This window comes from Oryctolagus cuniculus, chromosome X, assembly GCF_964237555.1.
Source record: "Oryctolagus cuniculus chromosome X, mOryCun1.1, whole genome shotgun sequence".
Taxonomy (NCBI): Eukaryota; Metazoa; Chordata; class Mammalia; order Lagomorpha; family Leporidae; genus Oryctolagus; species Oryctolagus cuniculus.
The window spans coordinates 76,307,399-76,334,158 of NC_091453.1; the positions used below are offsets into that span (position 1 = coordinate 76,307,399).

A 26,760-nucleotide genomic window follows, 5' to 3' on the forward strand; every position below is an offset into this window, starting at 1 on the left:
CTATACTTTTTGCAGTTTTGGTTTCAACATGTGTCTCTGTGTCATGCACGAGATAAGGATCTAATTTTAAAAGTATAAATGGCCCTAAAAAACATACACATATTCATCATATGGTGTCCACAGTTATCAATACTTGGCTATTTTCTTTTATTTATACTCTCAAAACCTGGAGTATACAGCTATAAGATCTAAAGCAAATCCCAAATATCTTTCTGTGTTTTGCCTCTCTATCTGAGGGTAATAAAATCCAGTAATGAATTCATATTAATATTTCCACAGCTCCTCAAAATTTACTTTTATATTTTATTTATTCACATTAAGATTCAAAGAAAGTCAGGGTCAAGATACTACAATTGACCTATCCTCATTTTATTTTTATGCCATTAATTTGAAAAACAAAGAAGTTTACCTACAGAATAACTTACAATCAGCAGTTTGCAGACTGCCTTCTTGTCTTAGTATTTAACTTGATCCTTATTGTCTAATGTAAATTGCTTTGCATATCTAAAATATACTTGATTCAATTTCAATATTTTTGGCAAAACACTTCAGAGCCACTGTTTTGTACTCCTTATTACATCATATTTTGAAGCACACGGTGTCCTTATGTCTCACATTTAGTGATTTGGGCTTTGATCATTTTATTCAGATGGTATCAATCTGGGCTCTTCAATACAAATTTTCCTCATCCAACTTTTACCTACAGTCCTAGTATCTGTTGATCAATGTTGCCTATGTTGATTATTTCATTGAGATGCAAATTGGTGATTTTGTAAGCCTGTCATTCTTTCTACACATATTAGCTTAACTTCTTATATAAACCAGAATTTCTCTTCTTTGACTATTTGATTACTCTGAAATATAGTTTATACAGGAACACAAGATAATAAATTTTTAAAACCTTACTTATCAATATTTAGAATGATGAGTTGATACTATAACAACACCCAGTGTTGACCAATTGAGATTTTACTTTTTAAATATCACTATCAGCACATTTTTAAAAAATTTGATGTATTTTAATCAATTTAGGCATTATTGATATTAAAATTTTCCATCTTTAGTTAGTGGGAGCCCTTTTAATTACTCCCATGTATACTTTCACATGACTGCATTAAATTTTGGTAATTTCCCTAGTTTGACACCACTAGATGTTACCAGCTGATTTTTTCATTTCCTTTCAAGACAGTCTGAATCTTTGATAATGGTAATAAACTACCACACACTCAATCCAGTAAACAGTTCCAATTATAGCTGCCGTGCAGCATATGATACTTTGCTAAAGCAGATTAATACTACCTTATTGACATGACATGACTTGGAGGACTATCCTCTTTGTTATCACAATCACAAAGTGTCCATTTTCTCCTTGAATGGAAAAATATACCTTTATAGTTATATATAGTCATTTATATATTTATATATAGTCATATATATATATGAAGAGTTTTGGGCAATTTTAAAATCTCATAACAATATCGTATGATCCATTACATTTATGCTATTACATTGTTCAGCCTTAATGAACAAGTGATGGTTAGCATGCTAGAGGGTTTGATGAGACACACATGTTCTTCACATGGTGAGAAATAAATTTGTGGGAGATAAATTTGCAAAAAGTTTAGAGACTTGCCACATCTATACAATTTTTTAAAATTCCTTGATCAGTGATGTGGCAATATATCCCTTCCAAAATAACATACATAGTCTTGTAACATTTATCTCCTAAAACATAAAAGGGAGTACAATGCCTCTTTGAGTTCTGGAGAAAGCATATTCTATACCTTGGAATATTATTCTTGCTGAACCCTGGAGCCAGTAACTCTGTGTGGGTCTACCACATGGGTGGCAGGAACCCAAACACTTGAGCCATCATCTGCTGCCTCAGAGGTGCATTAGCAGGAAACAGAATCAGAAGCCTGGAGTAGCCAGGACTCCAACTGGTGCTACAGTGTGGGATATGAGCGTCACACATGGTAGCTGATTGTAAGGGAAAGGGGGACAAAACAAAGAGGAGACAGGGTACAAGCTCACAGCCAAAACGAATTTATTCAAGAAGAAAAATAAATTTGTAGAGGTGGCCAACTGCTGGCGTATGCACAGGCTGAACACATGGCAAACAGCATAGCCTTCCAGCAGGTTGGGTCTTATGTACCTTAGGGAGGGCTAAGGGTCCGAAAGGGAGGGCAGTGGGAGGAGCTGAGTTAGTTCATGCAGGTTTTTCACAGGCCTTCAAAGTTGGAAAAGAATGCAGAGGGTGGGGTGGGGAAAAATACAGGGCGTGAGACTGAACTGGTCTCTTGAAAGAAGGCAAGGTTAAAGGGAATTTTATCTGCTTTCAGGCAAGGAGCTAAAATGGCTGGGGCTTATGTCCTTGTTCAACCACTGATGAGCCACAGCACTTGCCCCCGCAATTAAGTTTAAACATAGTTTTCTGGAATGGTTCTCCAGTGATAACATATTTTAAATTCTGCATCTTTATTTTTCTCTATGCTATTTAGCACTTTAGAGACCTTTGTGTTAGAAAAAGTGTAAAAAGTTTAGTTAAAATCTAGATTCATATGAAAAAATGTTTCTTCAGGAGAAAACTATGCTGCTTGGAGTCTGATTCAGTTCTCCACTTAGTTTAAAGTACCTCATTGATATACGGAATTCCCTGCTTTATTTATGTAACCAGGGGATAAGCAATTTTATGTATTTCATATATAAAACAGAACAATCAAGAATCAAAGAAATAACCACTCTTAATAATAATTGTAGGGGCAGGCGCTGTGGCGTAGTGGGTAAAGCCACCACCTTCAGTGCTGGCATCCCATATGGGTGCCGGTTTGAGACCCGGCTGCTCCACTTCCAATCCAGCTCTCTGCTGTGGCCTGGGAAAGCAGTAGAAGATGGCCTAAGTCCTTGGGCCCCTGCAGCCGTGTGGGAGACCTGGAAGAAGCTCCTGGCTCCTGGCTTCAGATCAGCACAGCTTTGGCTGTTGCAGCCATCTGGGGAGTGAACCAGCGATGGAAGACCTCTCTCTCTCTCTCTCTCTCTCTCTCTCTCTCTGCCTCTCCTCTCTCTCTGTGTAACTGTGACTTTCAAGTAAAATAGATTTTGAAAAAAAAATAATAATGTTGAACAGCTCTTCTCAGAGTATTTAACTTTTTGTTTGCAACAAGCATAGCTCCAATCTATTGTACAAAGTGACAGGGGAAAATAGTTCTCTATAATTTAAAGGTGATGTCTTACTACTCTTTGTATCGCTTTGCCACCTAACACAATGCCTAGCTCTGAAAAGACAGTTAAATATGTATTAGATTGTTATGTATTATCAAGTGCAGATCTTATTTTTCATGAATGAACTCTCAATTTGTAAAATATGGATTTATATAACCTGAGCAAGTTTGTGTAAACTATGAAATACTTTAGTTTAAAACAGTTATTGTACATCTCCTGTACATAGAAGGTAATGGGGGCTGACATTGTGGTGCAGTGGGTTAAGCTGCCTCTTGTGATAACAGCATCCCATATGGGTGCCAGCTCAAGTCCTGGCTGCTTTGCTTCCAATCCAGCTCTCTGCTACTGTGACTGAGAAAGCAGCAGAGGATGGCCCAAGTACTTGCGCCCCTTCCACCCATGTAGGAGACCTAGATGGAGTTCCTGGCCCAGCCCTAGCCCTGGCTGTTTCAGCCATTTGGGGAATGAGCCAGCAGATAGCAGAGATTCAATCTCAATCGCTCCCTCTCCACCTCCCCCTCCCCCCTCATCCCCCTCCTCCCCCTCCTCCAGCTCCTTCTCCCTCTCTCTCCCTCTCCCTCTCCCCGTGTGTGTGTGTGTGTGTGTGTGTGTGTGTGTCACTCTGCTTTCAAATAAATATTTTTAAAAGAAGGTAAGGCTGGTGATTTCTCCCAAAAATTTTATCTAATAGCTGCAGCATGGTAATACAACATACTTTATTAATATTGTGTTTATTTTTTGATGATATTTGTTAAGTATTTATTTATTTACTACCAGGCTGGACAGTCTGACACTTTTCCTTTTTTTTTTTTTAAAGTTGTATCCACCTGAGAACAGGGAGAGCCTAGGACTCTATCAAGCTTTCTCCTACAGCTCAGAAGTAACTATATTGCCTTTGCCTGTGAGCCAAACCCTCACTGCACAAGGGGGCGACTAACTGCACAAGGGAGCGATCAACTTTCCATAAGGAACTCTTGGCAGTAAAGCAAAGAGGGTCAGAGTTCAAAGTTCCAAGGCCACTTCCTGTTATTTCCTTCCCTGAGGTAAATCTGGTCCGGGAGCTCTTTCAAAATGGCTGTAAATTTTAGAGATCCCGCCTGTGGTTTTTATCAGAAGGAGGTTGTAGATTTCATAAATGAGCAAATACTTCGAAATTCCGTTAATCCCGACTTCAACACGATACAGATGTGCAAGTCGTGGAGTGATTTGGAGAAGAAGCTGAGGAACATTGAATGACTCAGCAGTCCCTAGAGCCATTAAGAGGTCTTACACCTGGAGTGCCTTGGCCCTCGCAGTGCGTTTCGCTAAGAGGCAGAAGCAGGAGTATAAAGAAAAGGTAAAGAAGTTAGAAGATAAGCTGTATGAGCAGAAGCTTTTTACCAATGTCTTGATAGGAATGGTGGACAGACTCAGGAATATACAGGAGAGGGAAAAGCAAAAGGCTGAGTTGGAACGACAAGAAAGTCTCTCAAGCCTTCAGAGAGTAGAGGAGAAGCGAAATTTATTCAGAGATGAGCTTCTTAAGGTGCTATCTGTGCAGTTCCAGAAGCAGGACAGAGTTCAGGAGCGGGTGGGGAAGACAAAAGAGGCACAGCCGTTAGACACGTTCGCAGTTGATAAAGCTAGAGAAAGTTACTGGACAAGGGAGAGAACAGTGACAGAATCAGGCCAAGATACTGCTGCTGCCACGGTGGTTGTGACTGTGCCTGCGCCAGCTGCTGCTGAGCTGGCAGAGGAGCCTGCTGAGGAGTGGGTTGCGGCGCCCGCTGCGGCGCCCGCTCTGGCGCCCGCTGAGGCGCCCGCGGAGGCGCCCTTTGCTGCGCTGGCTGCTGCACCCGCTGCTGCTCCTGCAGTAGCAGAAGCAAAGGCAGAGGAAAACATGTGGGGAAATTACCAGGGGGTAGCCTTTTCTTTTAATTCTGATGTCCTGGGGAAGTGGTTACAGGCTAAACCAGCACCACCCCTTACTGGCTCTGAATCCTCTGGTTCCTTCGTACCAAAAATTTTTTTTCCGGGAGTAGCAGGACAAACTGCAACAGTTCCTCCTGTGAATTCTGGAGCTAGCTGGAAGGGTAAGCAGCTCCCCACGAGGAAGTTCTGGACAGAAAGGTTTAAGCCAGCGTCTGTCTTGTCTTGCTTTGAAAAATGTATCATCAAGCGTAGAGTAGGGGATTGGGACTGCGATCAGTGTTTCTGGATGAATTTCTCATGGCGAACTGAATGTTTTAAATGTGGTAAATGCCAGTACTCAGTATAAAGCGGAGGCTCTGTCCCCAAGTAGGGATCACACTGAATTCTAACAACTTCATTTCCTGAGATTCGTGTTTGATTATAAGTGGGATAAAATTATGTTCTCGACTAGATATTATATTAAAAAACAGAGCAACAAAAAAGAATAAGACAGAAAGATAATCTTTAACCTTGCCACTCAGAAACTGTTAACAATTTACATACTTCCAGCTTTGAGTATAACTACATACTTGAAGCACAATAGTTATATTAAATAGCATTCTGAGTTTTGAAAATTATATATTGCTTAAAATTTTTCTTTTGTTGGTTTGAAAACATTTGAAGAATACAAACAAAAATATAAACGGGAGACTAAAAATTGCATACAATTCTGTCACCCAGAAACAATCCCATTTTACCAATCTCCTTTTGCTGTGCAGACATGTGCACACAAACGCTTGCAGAAACTCAGTTACCCCTTAGAATAGCGGAATCCTCTTGCTCATTCATATTTTCATTTCTATAACGAGACCAAACTGTGTATATGTTGGAGATGTTTTTCTTAAATTGCATTGATTCGAATTTGAAAAATTCAGGTACATACGTATACATTCAAAATGCTAATTCAGCCACCTATAGACAATCTATATATCTCCATGGATATACTTTCCTTCCACCTCTGTATGTATAAATTTTTATATTATAACTAACTGTTTTTTTCTTATTTCTAAAGTAAAAGGCTGACGGTTAGGAACAATGGGGAAGCAAAAAGAAGAAAAGATGTTGCTTATATAATATTTTTCAGAGAACCATCATTAGTTTATTGATATTATTTTAGCAAAATTTTTATTTATATTTGTATATGAATATATACATATACATATATTTATAAGCACAACACTAAACTTAGCATTATGCTCAGTCTTATTTTTGATACTATTTAATAGGTTTGGATATTTGTTACTTGAATGCTTTTGACATAGATTAATTTTTGTTGTTCTGTTTGTTTTACTTAGTTTTTTTTTATCCATTTGAAAACAACAGAGCTGGATTTTATTTATCATTTCTATTATTATATACTGCCATATTCATTCTTTTCAAATTCTTTTTGCTTTCTTAAGTTTTTGTTTTTATTTTTGTTTATATTCTTAAATTCTTGATTTTACGCACAATTTAGTTTAGTTTTGTTTTTTTTTTGTAATAATTAAAGGTGAGTAATTTCTACCAAGTACATCTTGATCTTTATCCCATAAAAAGTATGGATGTATTGTGTGAGTGTGTTTTTTGTAATAATTAAAGGTGAGTAATTTCTACCAAGTACATCTTGATCTTTATCCCATAAAAAGTATGGATGTATTGTGTGAGTGTGTATGTATGTGTGTGTGTGTATGTGTATTTTTCTCTTTTCTGGAATTCTAATCTGCTTTAATTAAAATGGTAAAAATTGAGGAGGAGGGAATTTTATTTGGTGAATTTCTTTGGCCAAATTCTGTGACAATTTTAAAAAATGACTACATTTCAATTCAGTGGTGGCTGTGCAATTACCACAGACTACAAAATTGCGAGAACTGGCATGGATATTTTAATCCATGCAAAGATTAGGACACTTGCACGAATTTTTCTGTGTTAAGAATTTTGTGTGTTTAATTTAATATGGAAGATAAACTTTTGAAGTATATAAAATATGTATAACTACTGTGTTGTTTTTAGTTAGAATTGAATGTAAGATGAGCATATAATTACAACTTTCATATACAGCAGTTCAATGTGTGTATGTTGTGACATCAAAATTGTGACAATTTATAAGAACATGTAGAAATTAATCCACAAGAACTAGCTACGGGGGAAGTTTAAATTTGTCATAGTAAAAACATTTGTCTATTGATACTTGATATGACTTTTACTGTATTTTTTGACATTTTAGGTTGCTTTGAGAGATTTTGTGGTAATAAAATACTGTGGCATTGGATCAAATCTGTACATATCTGAGAACTACTGAAACATTAATGTTCACAGCTCAAAATTGTCTGTAGTAGAAATAATTTGAGTAGTACTAATAAAATGGTTATGACAGATAAAAGACGCACGCTCAAAAGTAGAAGCTCCAATTAAAAAAAAAGTCTGCATTTGGACCCATGAGAATTAAAATTCAGAAATTTTTAGACAGAGCCTTTAGAGTTAGTATTTTTTTTGATATTTTCCTTTCAATTCATACCTATTGAACAATGTTGGGGGACTCTTATCTGTGATATTGGTGACCTATATTTTCAGATTTATTACTATTCCTCAGGAGGTAAGGTTTACAGATAAGATAATAGGGATGCCCAGTTACATTTGGATTTTGAGATAAACATAAGAATTTTTAGTATTAATATATTCCAAATATTGCATGTCCTTTTATTTTGTTAAATCTAACAACTTTACCAGAAGGGAAATTGTCACTTATTTTCTTTCTCAAGTAAAAATAATATAGGTGATTCTTAGAGGAAAGGAATATTTGGATGTTTACTTTCTAAAATTTTTGTATTTAATTGGCAAATAATGATTGTGTGTGTGTGTGTACATATATATATACACACAATGCAGTGTTTCCATATAGATATGTACACATTATAAAATGATAAAAGTCAAGATAATTTGTGTGTCTATCACTTCACATACTTAACATTATTTTTTGGTGAGAACATTTAAAATCTACCTTTTTAGAAATGTTGAAATACATAATACTAAATTATTATTAAATATAGTCACCATGTTGTGTAATAAATTTCAATAATTTATTCCTCCTCTATGTAACTGAAACTATGTCCTTTGGCCAGCATCTCCACTTTTTCCTAAATCCCAGCCTCTGGTAACCAACATTCTACTCCCTGCTTCTTTGAGTTTGACATTTTTAGATTCACATGAGATGATGCAGTATTTGTATTCCTGTGTCTGGCTTATTTCAAACTTTTACAAGTTGGAACAAATCTCAGGATCCATAGATGAAGAACCAAATAGACAAAGGACAAAAGCTTCTACACATTGTCAATAATGAAATCTGAATGCATGAATTGGGTATGATAATATATAGCATAGAATGACACATTGAGATCAGTGAAAAAATATTTGGCAAAAGCAGATTTTATATATTGGAAATATGAGCTCTTCCCTTGAAATTGCTTGCTCTGTTGTTGCTATAGCACAAATAGTCTCTAGTCACCTTAACCGATTCCAGTTGTGTTGTGGAAAAGTCTATGCAGTATGCCAGTGCCCAGATTTTGGCTCCTTAAACTACTCTCCATGAAAAGGATCCAGGGCTCCTTAGAGAGTAGCTGGTACCAAATTTTGGGACTGAGAAAGTAAGATGAGCCTGGAACATCTTGCTATCTATGGAAAGTGAGAATACTGACTGGATAAAAAGAATGAGCAGGCCTGAAGAAGGCACTCATAGGGCAAACAGTGACAAAATGAGTATTGAAAAAAGAAGCCCATGTAAAGAAGCTTCTCACTGAGCTAAGTGGGAAAATTGAGGAGCTAAGAAAAAATAAAGGAGAAAGGAAAGAAACCAAAAGAAAAGGGAAAAGGAGCAAAAATTGTACTTAATTGAGAAGTAGATTCTATTTCAAATATTACATCAATTATGATACTAAAAGTATAAATATAAAGTATGCTAGAAGATTCATAACACATACAGGAATTTCCAATATTACTTCTAAAAATGCTATATATTGACAGACCCAATTTATACAACTCTTATACTCAGCCCTTTTTTTCAATTAAGATGATAAAACAACTGGTGAGGATTTGTATAAGGAGGTGAGATTTTTGTAAGGAGATAAATATTGAAAGACATATACAACGAGTGTGAATAAAAATGTGGTTTGGAACTTGAGACTGTTGGTTAGGAGAGTTTGTAAAAGCTTTAAAGCAGTTTGTATGGAGGCTGGCACTGTGGCATAGTGGGCTAAGACTCTGCCTGTGACAACAGCATCCCATATGGGCACCAGTTCGTGTTCTGACTGCTCCTCTTAGGATCTAGCTGTCTGCCATGTACTGGGAAAGCAGTAGAAGATGACCAAGTGCCCAAGCCCCTGCACACACATGAGAGACCTGAAAGAAGCTCTTGGCTGCTGACTTCGGATCAGCACAGCTCCAGCAGTTGCAGCCATTTTGGGATAGAATCAGCAGATGGAAGAACTTCCTGTATCCTGCTCTCTGCTTGTAATTCTACCTCTCAAATAAATAGATAAAATCTTTAAAAAGTTTGTATATTACTAGAAACAAAATGTTATAAATTAGTGGATTTAACAATATTTCTCGGTCATTGAAATATGTGAAGATACATGTAATAAGACAGATACCAGATTTTTCCATCATTGTGACCCTGTATTGAGCTTGCATGCTCATGTGTCTTCAGTATTGTCACTTTTATCTGAAGTTCATATAGCTGGTGTGACCATAGCTAACATAAATAAACCAGTTATTGTGAATCCACATTACCTTACTGTGTCCTGTGTATTATTCTTGCCACGTGGAAAGAAATGTTAGAACATGATAGGGTCAATGTATTTTTTTTACAACATTATTTCTCTTAAAAGCAAAACATCCAGGAAATAATTTTCTCTGCCTATTCCTTCCCTCAAAGAGCATTAATTGCTTCTTTGGCTTGTGGTTGAAAATAGTAAGAAGGATCAAGATTAGAATATGTGTTGGATTCTAAAATCACTAATTTATCTTGAGAAATTGTGGGAATTGATTGATAAGTTGTAAATTTATTGAAGAACACCCTGTTGTCATGGGGAATTAACTAGTTTGTCCATAATTTGGAAATATGTGGTTGGTGTTGGGATGTATTTGCTTCCTAGTAATTATAGCATTTAGACAGATTATTAGATAATTGACTTGGGGTTAGGAATAGTCAACTTTAGATATGCTTAAGAAGGAGCAAAATCATTCTCAGGAGAAAATGCCACCAGAGACAGATGATGAAAAGAGAAAGCCAAACTTGATTCACCTGAGTGAAATTCTGTGGCTGAATTCATGTTGCATTAGAATAAAACAGATCAGGTACTGTGCCTTTGAATATATAATGAGACTTAACAGGCTTTAGGAAATATTGGGGAGGATATTCTTTCTGATGTTTCTTTTGCTGAGAGAACATGAAATCTCACTGATAATGGTTACTAGGAGCGTAGTTTTATAGAGAATGATAACAGTTTGGGGTATTGTCAGCTGTGTATCATATAGATTCTTGTATTATTCAATAATTTTGATTAGGCAATATATCTTGTAATTTGACATAGAACGTGGACTAATGGTTAACTTCTTGACAAAGAATATAGAATGACATCTATAGAGGTAAATATAATTGAAATTCATCTTTATATTTTTGGGTGACTGCTAGGAACAATATCAAATATAACTTCATAAAGTATTTAAGAAGCCCTGTTGTACATCCAATTTGACTCACTTGTACATACAAGAATAATGACAAGAAGTTTGCGCTGTGGTATAGCGGGTAAAGCTGCCGCCTGCAGTGCCGCCATCCCATGTGTTCGCCGGTTCGAGTCCCGGCTGCTCCTCTTCTGATCCAGCTCTCTGCTATGGCCTGGGAAAGCAGTAGAAGATGGCCCAAATCATTGGGCCCCTGCTCCCACATGGGAGACCCAGAAGAAGCTCCTGGCCCCTGGCTTTGGATCCGCACAGCTCCGACCGTTGCAGCCATCTAGGGAGTGAACCAGCAGATGGAAGACCCCCCTCTCTCTCTCTCCTCTCTCTGTGTAACTCTTTCAGGTAAATAAATAAATCTTTTTTAAAAAAAGAATATGTCAAGTTTTGGAAAAGTAGCTTTATAATGTATAGACAGGACTTTCTGATATATCACCAATCTGCTACCCCATTTTCAGAATGTATTTTGCATTTAACTGAATGCTTGAGGAGTTAACTATCATTTTGTAAATTTGTTTGCTATTTGAATTTCATTTCCCGTGAAATGTCATGTTCTATTCTTAGCACATTTTATAGGAATTCTTTGCCTTTTTACTCATCAAATTATAGGTTTTGTTTGTTTGTTTGTTTGTTTGACAGGCAGAGTGGACAGTGTGAGAGAGAGACAGAGAGAAAGGTCTTCCTTTGCCATTGGTTCACCCTCCAATGGCCGCCGCAGCCGCGCCTATCCAAAGGCAGGAGCCAGGTGCTTATCCTGGTCTCCCATGGGGTGCAGGACCCAAGCACTTGGGCCATCCTCCACTGCACTCCCTGGCCACAGCAGAGAGCTGGCCTGGAAGAGGAGCAACCGGGACAGAATCTGGTGCCCCGACCGGGACTAGAACCTGGTGTGCCGGCGCCGCAAGGCGGAGGATTAGCCTACTGAGCCGCGGCGCCAGCCAAATTATAGGAGTTTTTTGTATAATTAAGGCTCTGTCTGAACTTGTGTCAAAATATCTTTCCTCAAACAAGAGCTTGTCTTTTCAGGTTGTTTATGTTTTATCGAATAGAAATCTTTATTTTTTATGAATCAAACATAATAATTCTTTTATATCTTTAAATTTTCTATTAGTTTAAGAATGTCTTCTACCTCCAAGTCCCTTTCTTTTTTTTTTTTTTTTTTTTCTTTTACAGTTAAATGTCTGATCTGGGATTTATTTTTTCTTATGGTGTGACATTGGTATCTAACTTTGTTTTTTTGCTATCAAATGGATAATCAAATGTACCAGGATCTATTATCTCCCATTCTCCATAGCTCAAAATAGCTTTTATTAATTACTAATCATGTATTTTTTTCTGGACATTCTGTTGTGTCCCACTCATCTATTTTTTTAAAGTTTGATTCTTTCTGATATCTTTCTTTCAATATGATTTCAATTTTTACAAAATTGTTTTTTAAGATTTATTTATTTTGAATGTCAGAGTTACAGGGAGAGAGGGAGAGATAGAGAGAGAGAGTGAGAGAGAGAGAGAGATACAGAGAGAGAAAGAGAGAGATCTTCCATACACTGGTTCACTCCCCAGATGCCTGTAATGGCCAGCACTGGGCCAGACCAAAGCCAGGAACCAGGAGCTTCATCTGGGTCTCACTGGGTCTCACTTGTGGGTTTCAGGGACCTGAAAACTTGGGCCATCTTCTGCCTTTCCCAGGCCATTAATGGGGAGCTGGATTGGAAGTGGGGCAGCTAGCTGGGATTCAAACCAGTACTCATATGGAATGCTGGCATCACAGGGCGTGGCTTTACCTGCTAACCCCCAACATCAGCCACAAATTTTATAAAAGTTTACAAGTACAGGGGCCACCATTGTGGCACAGTGCAGTAAGCCACCTCCTGCAATGCTGCCATTCCGTATGGGTGCCAGTTGAAGTCCCAGCTGCTCCACTTCCAATCTAGCTCCCTGTTAATAGGCCTGGGAAAGCAGCAGAAGATGGCCCAAATGCTGGGACCCCTGCCTTCCATGTGTAAGACAAGGATGCAGTTCCTGGCTCCTGGCTTCAGCCTGGACCAGGCCTGGCCATTGTAGCCATTTGGGGAGTGAATCAGTTGATGGACTCAATCTCTCTTTTTAAAAATTATTTACAGAGGCCACACCGTGGCTCAGTAGGCTAATCCTCCGCATTTCGGCACCGGCACACCGGGTTCTAGTCCCGATCGGGGTGCCCGATTCTGTCCCAGTTGCCCCTCTTCCAGACCAGCTCTCTGCTGTGGCCCGGAAATGCAGTGGAGGATGGCCCAAGTGCTTGGGCCCTGCACAGCATGGGAGACCAGGATAAGTACCCGGCTCCTGCCATTGGATCATCGTGGTGCGCCAGCCGCAGCACGCTGGCCGCGGCGGCCATTGGAGGGTGAACCAACGGCAAAGGAAGACCTTTCTCTCTGTTTCTCTCTCTCACTGTCCACTCTGCCTGTCAAAAAATAAAAATTAAAAAAAAATTATTTACAGAAACAATATAAGTAATTCCTATTAATACTTTACCCATACTCACTAATTATTTCCTGTTGAGTTTTGGTGGATAGTGAGCAAGTCATTTCATGATATTTCTATTTTACTTACAGAGGTTTTTTTTTTTTTGTTTTATCCAGCAAAAACAGAGTGTTAAACTTTTCAAATTACCTTTCCTGGACTAATCACATTTTGTCGTTTAATTTGTTAATAGATTTTACTAAAGTTTAATTCTGTATTCCAAAACAACTATTTGTTCATAATTTATCCTTTGATGCACTGTTAACTTGATTTTATAGTTTTGCTAATGATTTTTTCAACTGTTTTTGAAAGTCAGATAGTTTTTCATTTTCTTTTTTTTTTTTTTTTAAGATTTTATTTGTTTACTTGAAAGGCAGAGGCAGAGAGAGAGGTCTTCCATCCACTGGTTCACTCCCCAGATGGCCGAAATGGCTGGAGCTCTGCTGATCTGAAGCCAGGATCCAGGAGCTTCTTCTGGGTCTCCCACGTGGGCACACGGGCCCAAGGACTTGGGCCATCTTCTACTGCTTTCCCAGGCCACAGCAGAGAGTTGGATTGGAAGTGGAGCAGCCAGGACTCGCCCCGGCATCCATATGGGATGCTGGCACTGCAGGTGGTGGTTTTACCCACTATGCCACAGCACCGGCTCCCATTTTCTTTCTCTTTGAATACCCATGTGATGTACTGATGTAAAGGCAATGAAAACTGCATAAAATAAATTTGTAAGTTTACCAGGGGGTCTCATAATGAGGGACTGTGAGCTAAGCTGTTACCTGGAATGCCAGCATCCCATGTCGGAATACCAGTTTGGAATCCAACTACTCTGCTTCAGATCCAACTCCCTACTAATGCACCTGGGGAAGCAGTGAAAGATGCCGCCAAGTACCTGGACCCCTGCCTCCCATGTAGGAAAGCAGGGTGGAATTCTGGGCTTCTGGCTTTTGCCTGGACCAGCCCTGGCTTTTTCGGCCATTTGGAGAGTGAACCAGAGGATGGAAAACTTGCTCTCTTTCTTTGTCTCTTGTTTCTCTTTATCTTTAAAATAAAATCTTTTTTAAAGGCTTACCATCATTTAGTATCCTATAATAGTATGAATTTTCATTCAAATAATGCTATTTTAAGTAGATTGTTTTAATGTGTTTCTAAGAACAAAGTTATACAGATAGGTAACATGATAACATGGCGAAGTCTCTCTCCCTCTGTCCTTCTCTACTCCTTCCTTACTGCACCCTTCAGGCCCTACAGTTAAGCACCTTTCTGTTTTGTGAATCCTTCTACTGTTATTTTTGCAAATACAATCAAATACAAACACATGTCCTTATTCCTACCATCCTACCATTTCTTACACAAACGGTAGCATCCGTACAGTCTAAAATGTACTTTGTGTTTCCATTTAATACGTAGAGGAGGTTCTTCCATTTCAGTTCCAAAAAATCTTCCTCTTTCAGCTGTATAATATTCAATCATGTGGCTATGTCAATTTCTACTGTTGAACACTAGTTATTTCCAGTACTTGCTTATTATTAAACTGATAAGAACAAATACTACACTTGATCTTAGCCAAAAGGCCGAGAAGCGATAGTACTTGCTTATTATAAAGAATACTTCATAGGATAACCTTATACAGACAGCATTTCTTATTTGTGCAGGATTATTTATTGAATAAGTTTCCTGAAATAGGATTCCTGGTCAACAGGTAAAACATTTTTATTTTGGTTGGTGTTACTAAATTCCTCTCTGTAGGCATTAAATCATCTTACATTCCCAAAAGTATCGCATTATGAGAATGCCTGTTTTCCTGTAGTCTGGAGAATGCTGAAGGAGCTCCATCAGTTTTCCCGAAAGGTAATCTAAGTTGCTGCTTTGCAGCTGTTGCAATAGTGCTGCAGAGATCAATGACACCTGTTCTAACTAGGTATTCTTCCTCCTGGGCCTGAGTAGAATAAGAAAATTCGTCTTAAAAAGATGAGAGAGATGTGCTATACATGAAGCAGGAGACTTTCCTCAAACTGTGAAAGCAAGGAAATAGAGATGGAGTTTTTCAGAAGTTTAATTTATCTCTGGAAAGAAAAGATTGGAAATCAATTGGACTCTATAGTGATCAATTTTATAGGGAGAGAAGTGCTGGACATTTTCTGTTATTTGTTGTATTTGCTGCTTTTATCTAATAAACATTTTATTATCACTTACTCTGGTAAGCTAGGTTATGTAATTGAATTGAGCATAGTTGGCGATGGAAAATAGAATGGAGATGATTTTTTTATCTAACTAGCATTCAAGGATGCACATTTTGCTGGTGTTTCCGTGATGGTGGGTGTATATCCTGAGGGAATATATTGTGACAGTACTCAGCGCTAAGAAATCTGACCAAATAGCAGTTCCATCAGAAGGCTCACCAGTTTTTTTCTTCTCGGAACTCTCCTCGGGACTGTGGATCTGCTTCTCTTTCCAAGGTCTCTTATACTCTACTAGCTCAGTTTCAGTTTCTCCTTCTGATTCCTCTTCCTTTTAACCTCTTTCTATATTTATATCCTTCAATATTTTTCAACCCTCTCCTCTTCTCACCCTGTACTTTCTCTGTAAATGGTTTCATCTCCCTTGCCCCATTTAACTTGTAAATGCTGCATCTCTAGGCACATCTCCAGACCTGCATATTTCAATCTGGAGATACCACAACTTGTTCCAAATGGAATTCATTAACTCTTCAAAATTCCTTTTTTTTTAAGATTTTTCTATGAAAAATCTGAAACCTAAAAGTCACTTGTGATTATTCTCTCTGACTTCTATATCCAATCAGTTACAAAGTCCTTATGATGAACCTCTCCTGGCCTACCTTTTCCATTCCCACTGCCCCTTCCCTACTTCAGAGCCTTATTCTAACACGATGCACCAAAATAGCTTCCTGATTAGTGTCTATGCCTCTTGACCAGGGGTAGGGCACTATTTCCAGTGAGGGTCATTTACATATTAGTCACATTATTCGTGGGTCATACAGAATTATTGACTTAAAAATCATCCTGCTCTAGATTTATTGAATTTCAAGTTCTGCCTGTGGTTGCCTAGGCAGGATTGAACCAAAAAATTTTGTGGCCCTTATACTGCCTGCCAGCTAGATGTTGCCCACCCCTGCTCTAGACTCTGCTACCAACATACCACTACCCCTCCCCCTAACCTAAAAGCACTATCCACTTTGAAGCCAAAGTAAAATTTATAAAATACATTTGAACAAGCAGATCCTCTTGACAAAAGTCTTTAATGATGTCCTACTGCTAACAGGACAGTATCCAAGGTTTTTAGCTGAACATTGAAAACCTTTATAATTTGACCCCAGTCTGCCTTTTTATGTCCATCTCGTATCATTTTTTCATACTAGAATGAAAGCCTTATAAAGCAGAACAGAGATCTTGTTTGTCAGGTTCATTTACTTATATGACTCTGGTGTCTAGAACATGGTCTGGAATATATAGGCACTCTGTAAATAATTGGTGCCGGCAAACTGTTTTCACCAGAGAAAAACTTAAAAGTGCCGTATACTTTGACATATCCAGGCCCTGGCTCATTTCACTCTGTTTGCTTGAAATACCTGCCCACATGGATACTTTTTCTCATTTTCCTTTTTTTTTTAACATTTATGGGAAAGTCTGAGTTACAGACAGGAAAAAGATAATCTATGAGGCACTGGTTCATTCCCCAAATAGCCACAAGGGCCCAGGCTGGTCCAGGTTGAAGCCAGAAGCTTAGATCTCCATTCCACTTCCCATGTGTGTGACAGTGGCACAAGGCCCTGGGCCATCTTCTGCTACTTTCCCAGGCATATCAGCAGGAAGCTGGATAGAAAGTGAAGCAGCTGGGACTCAAATCAGCACTCACGGGGGATGCTAGCATCACAGGCAGCAGCTGAGCCTGCTGTGCCACAACACTGGCACACTTTTTCTCATTTTTCAGTGTCTATATCAAATGTTATAACTTCTGTAATGCTCACAAATCCTGCTCTCAGACTCAGAATTGCTTGCTCTCTCCTCTGATTTCCAATAGCCCATTTCTATAGAATGTTTCCCAATTACACTTGAATATCAATTTTCTAAGGGTAGTGACCTTCTTTCCCATAACACACTCCCAATGTCTAGTTATTCAAGACATTTATAAATAAGTATTTCAGTGTGTTGGAGTAAAAGAAATTCAAGTTTGTAACATTTTCATAAATTAGAAGTCAGGTTCTTAAAACCTTAATTCTATGTCATAGAACTGATATCTCTGTTTCCTTGATGACTTTCATGTAGGGCAGGGATAGGGAACCATTATTTCTTTTTTTAACTTTTATTTAATAAATATAAATTTCCAAAGTACAACTTTTGGATCGTAGTGGCTTTTCCCCCCCATAACCTCCCTCCCACCTGCAACCATCCCATGTCCCACTCCCTCTCCCATCCCATTCATATCAAGATTCATTTTCAATTATCTTTACATACAAAAGATCAATTTAGTATATACTAAGTATAGATTTCAACAGTTTGCACTGACAAAGAAACACAAAATGTAAAGTACTGTTTGAGTACTAGTTATACCGTTATTTCACATAGGAAAACACATTATGAACAAAGATCCTACATGGGGAGTAAGTGCACAGTGACTCCTGTTGTTGACTTAACAAATTGACACTCTTGTTTATGGCGTCAGTAATCACCCGAGGCTCTTGTCATGAGCTGCCAAGGTTATGGAAGCCTTTTGAGTTCGCCAACTCCAATCTTATTTAGACAAGGCCATAGTCAAAGTGGAAGTTCTCTCCTCACTTCAGAGAAAGGTACCTCCTTCTTTGATGGCACATTCTTTCCACTGGGGTCTGTCTCACAGAGACCTTTCATTTAGGTCATTTTTTTTTTTCAGAGTGTCTTGGCTTTCCATGCGTGAAATACTCTCATGGGCTTTGTAGCCGGGTCCGAATGCCTTAAGGGCTGATTCTGAGGCCAGAATGCTGTTTAGGACATCTGCCATTCTATGGGTCTACTGTGTATTCCACTTCCTATGTTGGATCGTTCTCTCCTTTTTAATTCTATCAGTTAATATTAGCAGGCACTAATCTTATTTATGTGATCCGTTTGACTCTTAATCCTCTCATTCTGATCAGTTATGAATTGAAACTGATCACTTTGACTAGTGAGATGGCATTGGTACATGCGACCTTGATGGGATTGAATTGGAATCCCCTGGCACGTTTCTAACTCTTACCATTAGGTGTAAGTCCAATTGAGCATGTGCCAAACTCTACATCTCCTCCCTCTCTTATTCCCACTCTTATATTTAACAGGGATCACTTTTCAGTTAAATTTAAACACCTCAGAATAAATGTGTGTTAATTAGAGAGTTCAATCAATAGAATTAAGTAGAACAAAAAAATACTGAAAGGAATAAAGTAGTAAGTTGTTCCTCGACAGTCAGGACAAGAGCTGATCAAGTCATTGTTTCTCATAGTGTCCATTAGGAAACCATTCTTTCTGCCAAGGGCCAGATACTGAGGTATTCTTCTGATTGTTATACATTGTCCATGACTTCCTCCAAATTCGTAGTGGAGCAACAAATCCTTCTCAGGCTAGCATTTCTCTGACTACTCTCTAATCCTTCTCTGCAGCTGGTAAAGGGTTCCAGCTTTTAGATTGAGCCACTCAGATAATCTCAGATAGTCTTGGCATTTTAAATTCTCTGATATGATTACATCTGCAAAGGCCCTTTTGCTATGTAACCTAACAGGCTCACAGATCTCAGAGGTTAGGACATGAACATCTTTGGTGGGCGATTATTCTGCTTACCACACAATGGATTGGGGGTCAGTAATTTGTGAGAGAATGTATACAATATTGGACTTGGTGGCTAACTAATGTACTAGAGTTTTGGGTGAGGCATTGCTGAAAATTATAAATATCAAGGGGGCCAGCACTGTGGCGCAGCTGTGGCAAAGGCTGAGCCAGGCCAAAGCCAGGAGCCAGGAGCTTCATATGGGTTCTCTCACATGGCTGGCAGGGGATCAAACACTTGAACCATCCTCTGCTGCCTTTCCCAGGTCATTATCAGGGAAGTGGATTGGAAGTAGAACAACCAGGACATGATCTGGTACACATGTTGAGTGCCGGCGTGACAAGAAGTGACTTTACCTGCCACATCACAATGCCGGCCACTCTCTTTCCATTTTACATAAATAAATAAATAAATAAATAAATAAAATATTTAAAAACAAATCAAGTCAGAAAAAATTACAAAAAAGAAGAGACATCCTATGGCCTCTGAGAGATGTAAATTTATTTGAATTTTGAACTTTCTGGTTTTAATCTTTGTGAGGCCCATATTCTTCCCTTGGATGCCAATTGAATTGGCAATTGTATTCATATAATACATTTCTTTTTTAAAAATACATACCTGGGTGCAATAAAAATATTTCACTACAATACCATGAAGTTAACATTATTTTAGTTCATAAACTATTATGTAGTAATACTAGATAACTATGAAAATCATGCATGAAATAAGAGAAAGCAAAACTGTGACCCAAGTAAGTAAAGTAATTCATTCAATGTTATATATACATGCACCAAAACATGAACCAAGGTACTTTGAGTCCTGAGCCTGTGTAGTACAGTATGCATTGCATTATATTACACCGCTTATGCCACCATTGTGTCTGTGGTCTGAATTCATTCTTTTCTGCTCCATTCTTTGATTGCTCAACTTTCTATTGTCTCTATAAATTAAATAATATATTCTTTAATATGCTAAAAGAAATATGCTTGGGGCTAACATTGTGACACTGCAGCCTGCAATGCTGTCATCCCATACCAGAGTGCCAGTTCAAGTCCCAGCTGTTCTACTTCCAATCCAGCTTCCTGCTTAGGTGGCTATGAAGACAGAACACGGTGGCCCAAGTACCTGGGCCCCTTGCCATCTACATGGTAGACCCAGATGGTGTACAAGGCTTCTGGTTCCGTCCTTGCAGCCATTACAGCCATTTGCAGCCATTTGGGGGATGAACCAGCAAATGGAAGATTCTCTCTCTCTCTCTCTCTAAGAAATAAAATCAATCTTTTTAAAAAATAAATGTTTTCCACTTACTACTTCTGTTGCTGAAATTGAGGTCCAAAGATGTAATGGGGTAGAATATAAAGGTTCTTAAAAAGTTTATGAAGGAGTGGCATTTGGCCCAGTGGTTTAATCACCCCTTGTGATCCCCCCATCCCATTTTGTAGTATCTGTGTTCTAGTCCTGACTCTGTTTTCAATTCCAGCTGCCTGCTAATGAACACCCTGGAAGGCAGTAGGTGGTAGCCAAAGTACATGGGAGACATGAATTGAGTTCTCAACTTTTGACATTTGCTCTGGCCCAGCTCCAGCCATTGTGGACAACTGGGGAGTGAGCAAGCAGATGGGAGATATTTCTGTCTATTCGTGTCTCTCTCCATCTCTCTGCATTTCAAACAAGCAGAAGTCTATTTGGGGGGGGGGTAGGTATTGTTGCTCAGCAGGTTAAGCCATGACTTGGGACACCCACATTTCATATCTGAGTACCAGTTCAAGCCCCGGACACTCTGCTTCAGATTTAGCTTCCTCTGATGCACCTGGGAAAGAAGCTGATCATGGCCCAAGTGTTTGGGTTCCTGCCACCACCTGGGAGACCCAGATAGAGTTCCTGAATCCTGGCTTCAAACTGTCCCAGCCCTGTCTTCTGTGGTCATTTAGGAAGTGAATTAGAGGGTGGATAATTGCTCTCTCATTGACAATCTGTCTCTTCCTCTTTCTCTGTTGCTCTGCCTTTAAATTAAATAAAATCTTCAAAAAATAAAATTAAAAGGAGTCTCATTTCATTAAATAAATAAATAAATAGCTTGTGAAGCTGAGATCCAGGAAGCCAAGCCTCCCACAGTACATATTAGCAGGCAGCTGGATTGGAAGTAGAGCCAAGACTTGTACTCAGGCATTTCCATATAGAAGGCAGTCATCCCAAATGACACCTTAACCACTATGCTCATGCCAGCTCCTTCACAGACTTTTTGAACCACCCCCATATATCCTCAACATTTCCTGAAGCAGTTCTGGCCTTCCACAAAGTAATTTTTTCTCTTCCTGTCAATTGAATTAAACCTTTATAATATTCTGGCTTCAGCTTCTCTGTGGACCAAAGGTTGTATTTGGCAAAACAGTCCTCAAAAGAATATTGTCCTTTGTCTTTGAGTAGCAAATTTCAAAGCGCTGCTGGCTCAGTACTGATTCCCTAGGTTCATAGTGGGTTATTTTCAATTTAGAAAATTGAATTAGGATGCATTGGTACTGCCTAAGGGAGAACATCACCCCTTTGAGCAGCCTCATCTTCACTCATTTCCCTTGTATCCCAAGTCCTCATGATCTGCTTGTTATTCAGTATTTGTTATTTAATTAATGGCACCAACATTCATAGAATATTTTTTCCTTTTCTTCTTCATTTACCTCATTTCTAAGTTCAGTCACCTAGCCTAGCTACTTTTACCTTCTAAATGTGTCTTAAACCCATCTACTTTACTCTATTACCCCCTACCATCTGCTACCACCCCAGAACAAACTACTTACTTTGTATTCACTCCATAACTGTTCTACTTGTGTCAACTCCTTCTTTCAGCTGCATTCATTACATAGCATTCAAATATGGCATTAAAGTACATTTCTCACAATGTAATGGCCTGTTTTTAAATCATTAGGTGACTCTCTCTCCTGGGGTGATAAAAGTCCAAAGGTCTTAGCACAACTTACACTGTTGTTTATGTCCTGACTGCCTCGACACTTCATGTCAACACAGTTACACAGTCTTGCTCATAGCTCTATGCATATTTCATATAGTTTTTGGCTTTTAGTCTTTTTTTATTCCCACTGTCTGTGGTATCCTTAATTATTGAACTGAATAATTCTTAATAGTGTTTTAAGACCTAGTCAATGTACCACAAAGATAGAATTGGTTTCCTTTTCCCAAACTACTACAGCACCTGGTGCTTACATATATCTAATGTGCAACATGTTATAGAACATCTGTCTGTTTACATCACTGTTTTTATCACTGGAGGAAGGGTAACCATCCTATTTATCTTCATTTTTGCAATGCATAAATCATCCATAAAATGTTTAAAGAATGAATGACAAAATGAACAATTTAATGGAATTTTATTCACAATAACATGCAAGTGTATGATAAATAATAGCCATTGAAGTGGGAAGAGAAATAACAAAGGTTTAGATGGTTTTATTTAGATAAAATTGAATTACCTAATGAAACACTTTACTGTATCAGTATGATTACTCAGAGCTGGAGCAACTTCAGGCTGATTCTAGTATATAATTTACTGATTTAGGTGGCCTAAGGGATACTTTGGTTGTGAATTTATGCTTTTCTTTCAACATGCTTCACATTGGCTCAAATAACTTCACATAATAGTCCCACAGTGTGTCAGTAGGTCTGGCCAGAAGTCTGCTTTCATGGGGTTAGGTTCTGGGGAGCACTAATTACAAGTGGCTCAACTAGGGCCAGTGCTGTGGCTTAGCAGGTAAAGCTACAGCATATATCACTGGTTTGAGATCCAGATGCCTCACTTCTGATCCAGCTCCCAGCTAATGTATCTGAAAAAGTAGCAGAGGATGGCCCAAGTGGTTGGGGCTCTGGACCCACAAAAGAAACCTGGATGGAGTTGCTGGCTCCTAGATTCAGCCTGGGCCAGCCCTGGCTGTTGTGGCCATTTGGAGAGTGAACCAGTGGATGGAAGATCTCTCTCTCTCTCTCTCTCTCTCTGTGTGTGTGTGTGTGTAACTCTACCCTTCAAATAAAGCAAATCTTTTTTAAAAATAGTGGCTCAACTGATAAAGCTTCTTTTTTTAAGATTTATTTATTTTCCTGGAAGGCAGAGTTACAGAAAGAGAGAGAGACAGAGACAGAGATCAATATTCTAACCCCTGGTTCACTCTCAGATGGTTGCTACAGCCAAGACTGGGCCACACATGGTCTCCCAATCTGGAGCAGGAATCCAAACAACTGGGCCATCTTCCACTGCTCTTCTCAGGCAGTTAATAGGGAACTGAATCCAAGTGGAGCAGCTGGGATACGAACTCCTGGTGTTGCAGGTAGCAGTTTGCTGCATAGGCCACAACGCAGATCTCAATAATGAAGACTCTTTTATTTATTTTTTTTTTGACAGGCAGAGTGGACAGTGAGAGAGAGAGACAGAGAGAAAGGTCTTCCTTTGCCGTTGGTTCACCCTCCAATGGCCGCCGCGGCCGGCACGCTGCGGCCGGCGCACCGCGCTGATCCGATGGCAGGAGCCAGGAGCCAGGTGCTTTTCCTGGTCTCCCATGGGGTGCAGGGCCCAAGCACCTGGGCCATCCTCCACTGCACTCCCTGGCCACAGCAGAATAATGAAGACTCTTGACATCAAGAATGCAGTTTGCCCTTTCCCGTTCTGTGTACTGCCCCCAACCTCTCCACTCCTTCCTTTCAGACCTTCTCCCTTTTCATTGCTGTTGCCCCAGATTCATGGCCATTTTGCAGCCAGATACACTCAGCGTCGTGGTCCAGCTATCCCCTCTACCACCGCCTTGTTGTGGCTGTAGGGTCTAATCAGGGCAGCCAACTAAGGGCCACGAAAGCAGTTAGCAAGAAGTGGAAAGCGGCTGTCTCACTGCCTGGGGCTAGGAGCAACACTCAGTGTCCGAAGTTTAGCTAAGACTACTGGCTTCACAAAAGAGTAAGACTCCCCTTAGGAAGATGTCCTTAGTATGTTACCTGAAGAACTCAGAAGTCAGGCTACAGAATGAAACCAACGACTGTCATGTTGTATGGGTAATACAGCACAGTGACTTCCAGCCTCCTTGAGGGGAGTTTCACTTTGAGACGCTTAATAAAGTGCTGTGCATTTCAGTGGATGAATCATAGGCAAGTGGTGTGCAGCACAAAATGCAACACCCTGTTTGTAGTGGATGTCCAGACAAGCCAAATCCCTGAGATTCCCCATTCTGAAAGACCAGGAGGCTGGAAATGTGACCCAGCAGGGACATCCAGCTGAATCCTACTGTAGAATACTATTAGCCACTGCAGGCAACCCCAACTGTCTTGCCATCTATCAACTGTTCAGACTATCACAGCAGATACTGTTTTTGGAGGGAGGGATGATGGGCCGGATCTTTACCATTGCATGAATCAGGAGTTCTATGGGACTCTGGGAGGTGACAGATGATGTGTTGACAAAAAGTGATGCAAGGCACAAGTGTCACAAGTCCTTTTGTATGCTCACATCACTCACAAAGCCTTAGAGGGCATCCCCAAGGAGAACACAAACTCTGACAACTGCAAGGTGCATGTTCTGACCTTGACCTGCAGTGAAAAGAATTAGGAATTGGGAGCAATATCTCTGGGTGTCTATTTTCATCTCTGCAATATTGAAAATACACCATCTAGGCACCTCTCCACCAAACTGCCATATTGTGATGAGAATGTGGGTCTAGCCTATAAGAGTGAATGGTCAGTCTATGCAGTGGGCTCCCAAGCCCATGTCTCCTTGGAACTGCTGCAACCATCATACATCAAGTCTGTTCCAGGTCACCAGTCTGGTCAGTGAGCTTCAACAAACATATCATCATTGTGGGCAGAGGGCAGGGCTCCCTGTTCTATGACATCCGAGCTCAGAGATTTCTGGAAGAGAGGCTCTCAGCTTGTTATGGCTCCAAGCCCAGACTAGCAGGGGAAAATCTGAAATTAACCACTGCCAAAGGCAGCCTGAATCATGATGAAACCTGGAAGAATTACTTTTTTGGACACTATTTCTTCCCTAATACTCTGTACGCTCACTGGGACAAAACTCTGTACAACTGGAATAAAACTCTTTGTGACAGGAGCTTCCTTCTCCTCAGGGATCCATGGAAACTATGCTGGGCTCTGGAGTTAATGATTAATGACAACTAATTTTCCTAAAATGCAAAAATTAACACTAAAAAGAATGCAGTGTAACACTAAGTACCTGAACTATTAAGTACTCATCATAATATAGTACTTCAGTCAATTGGACCACAGTTGACTATTACAGCATTTCTTCTAATAATTTCACTTACATATACAGGAAGTCCTCTATCCTGGACATGAAAATAGTACTGCTTGCAATGATGACACTGAATAAGCAATAAACCAAAGCATCAAGGTAACATGGCTTAGAATTTTTTAATGCTTAGTATGAATAAAATAAATCCATATGTTTAATAGGATCTGATATTAATTCATTAATGTTGTATAGCATAATTACTGATACCATTTCAGATCCATTTTTAGGAACAATGTAACACAACAAAATGTTAGGGTTTCATCCTAGGAATGCCTTTGGATAATGATAGAATACTCCGTGCTTGTGACTATATAATTGCATTAAGTGAATCAACATTATATCTCTAGGTTTTTCTTCAACATCCTGATGACCTGTTTCTCAGATGTAGGCAGTTAGTTGGAATGACTGAAATACTATGGTCATCTCTACATTCTCTTGTATTGTATAGAGTTAGTATTTGTTTCTGCTTCTGGTCCTGAGATAAACCAGTTCTAGTGCTAAACACAGTGCCATTTGTAACTGGCATAGCTAAATACTTTGCAGCAGAATGGTGAATATTGATAAGAGACCAATTATTAAGAGGTATAATTTTAGCCACAAAGTCAGAAAGCCACAAAGAAAATAATTTTTCACATACCTTCTATTGAACTCTTAAGTGTTATTTGTCAAATTTATGATCAAAGAATTAGAATTCATGTATATATGAAAACTTGGTAAATGACATTGTAAATCAGTGGAAATGAACTCACGTTAGTAATGATCCCCTTTATACATTGATGAATCTGGTTTATTAATGTTTTGTTTAGAAGTTTTGCATGTATACTTATGAGATTTGTAGGTAATTTCTCTTTCACATATGCTCCCTGTCAGCTTTTGGTATTAAGCTTCTGTAAGCATCATAAAATTATTTGGTATTATTTCTTTCTTTTCTATATTCTAAACATATATTCTAAAATATATCATATATTACCTCCAAGTCAAATGACTTCCTCATAAAATCATACCATGATTTGTTTTTGTTAATCCGTATAGAATTTTTTTACTTAATAATTTTATTTGTTTAGTGGAATTATAGCAATATTCACAAATATTTTATTTTCAGTAAATCAACACATTATGTTATTCTAAGTATTTGGCTATTCCATCTAGATTTTAGAAATTATTATCAAAAATAAATTTTATTAAATATGTATTTATTTATTTTAAAGACAGAACAAAGAGAGAAAGAGGGAGAGAGAGAAATGAAGAGACACTGGGAAGGGGGAGAGAGAGATCTTCCATCTGCT

At 38.9% G+C, this 26,760-nt stretch overlaps 2 pseudogenes; one reads left to right on the forward strand and one right to left on the reverse strand.

The window, feature by feature from the left end:
* The first annotated feature begins 4,618 nt into the window (after window positions 1–4,618).
* LOC138847550 (DDB1- and CUL4-associated factor 12 pseudogene) lies at window positions 4,619–25,324 on the forward strand (annotated as a pseudogene).
* LOC127485077 (U2 spliceosomal RNA) lies at window positions 14,853–14,966 on the reverse strand (annotated as a pseudogene).
* Window positions 25,325–26,760: the final 1,436 nt, after the last annotated feature.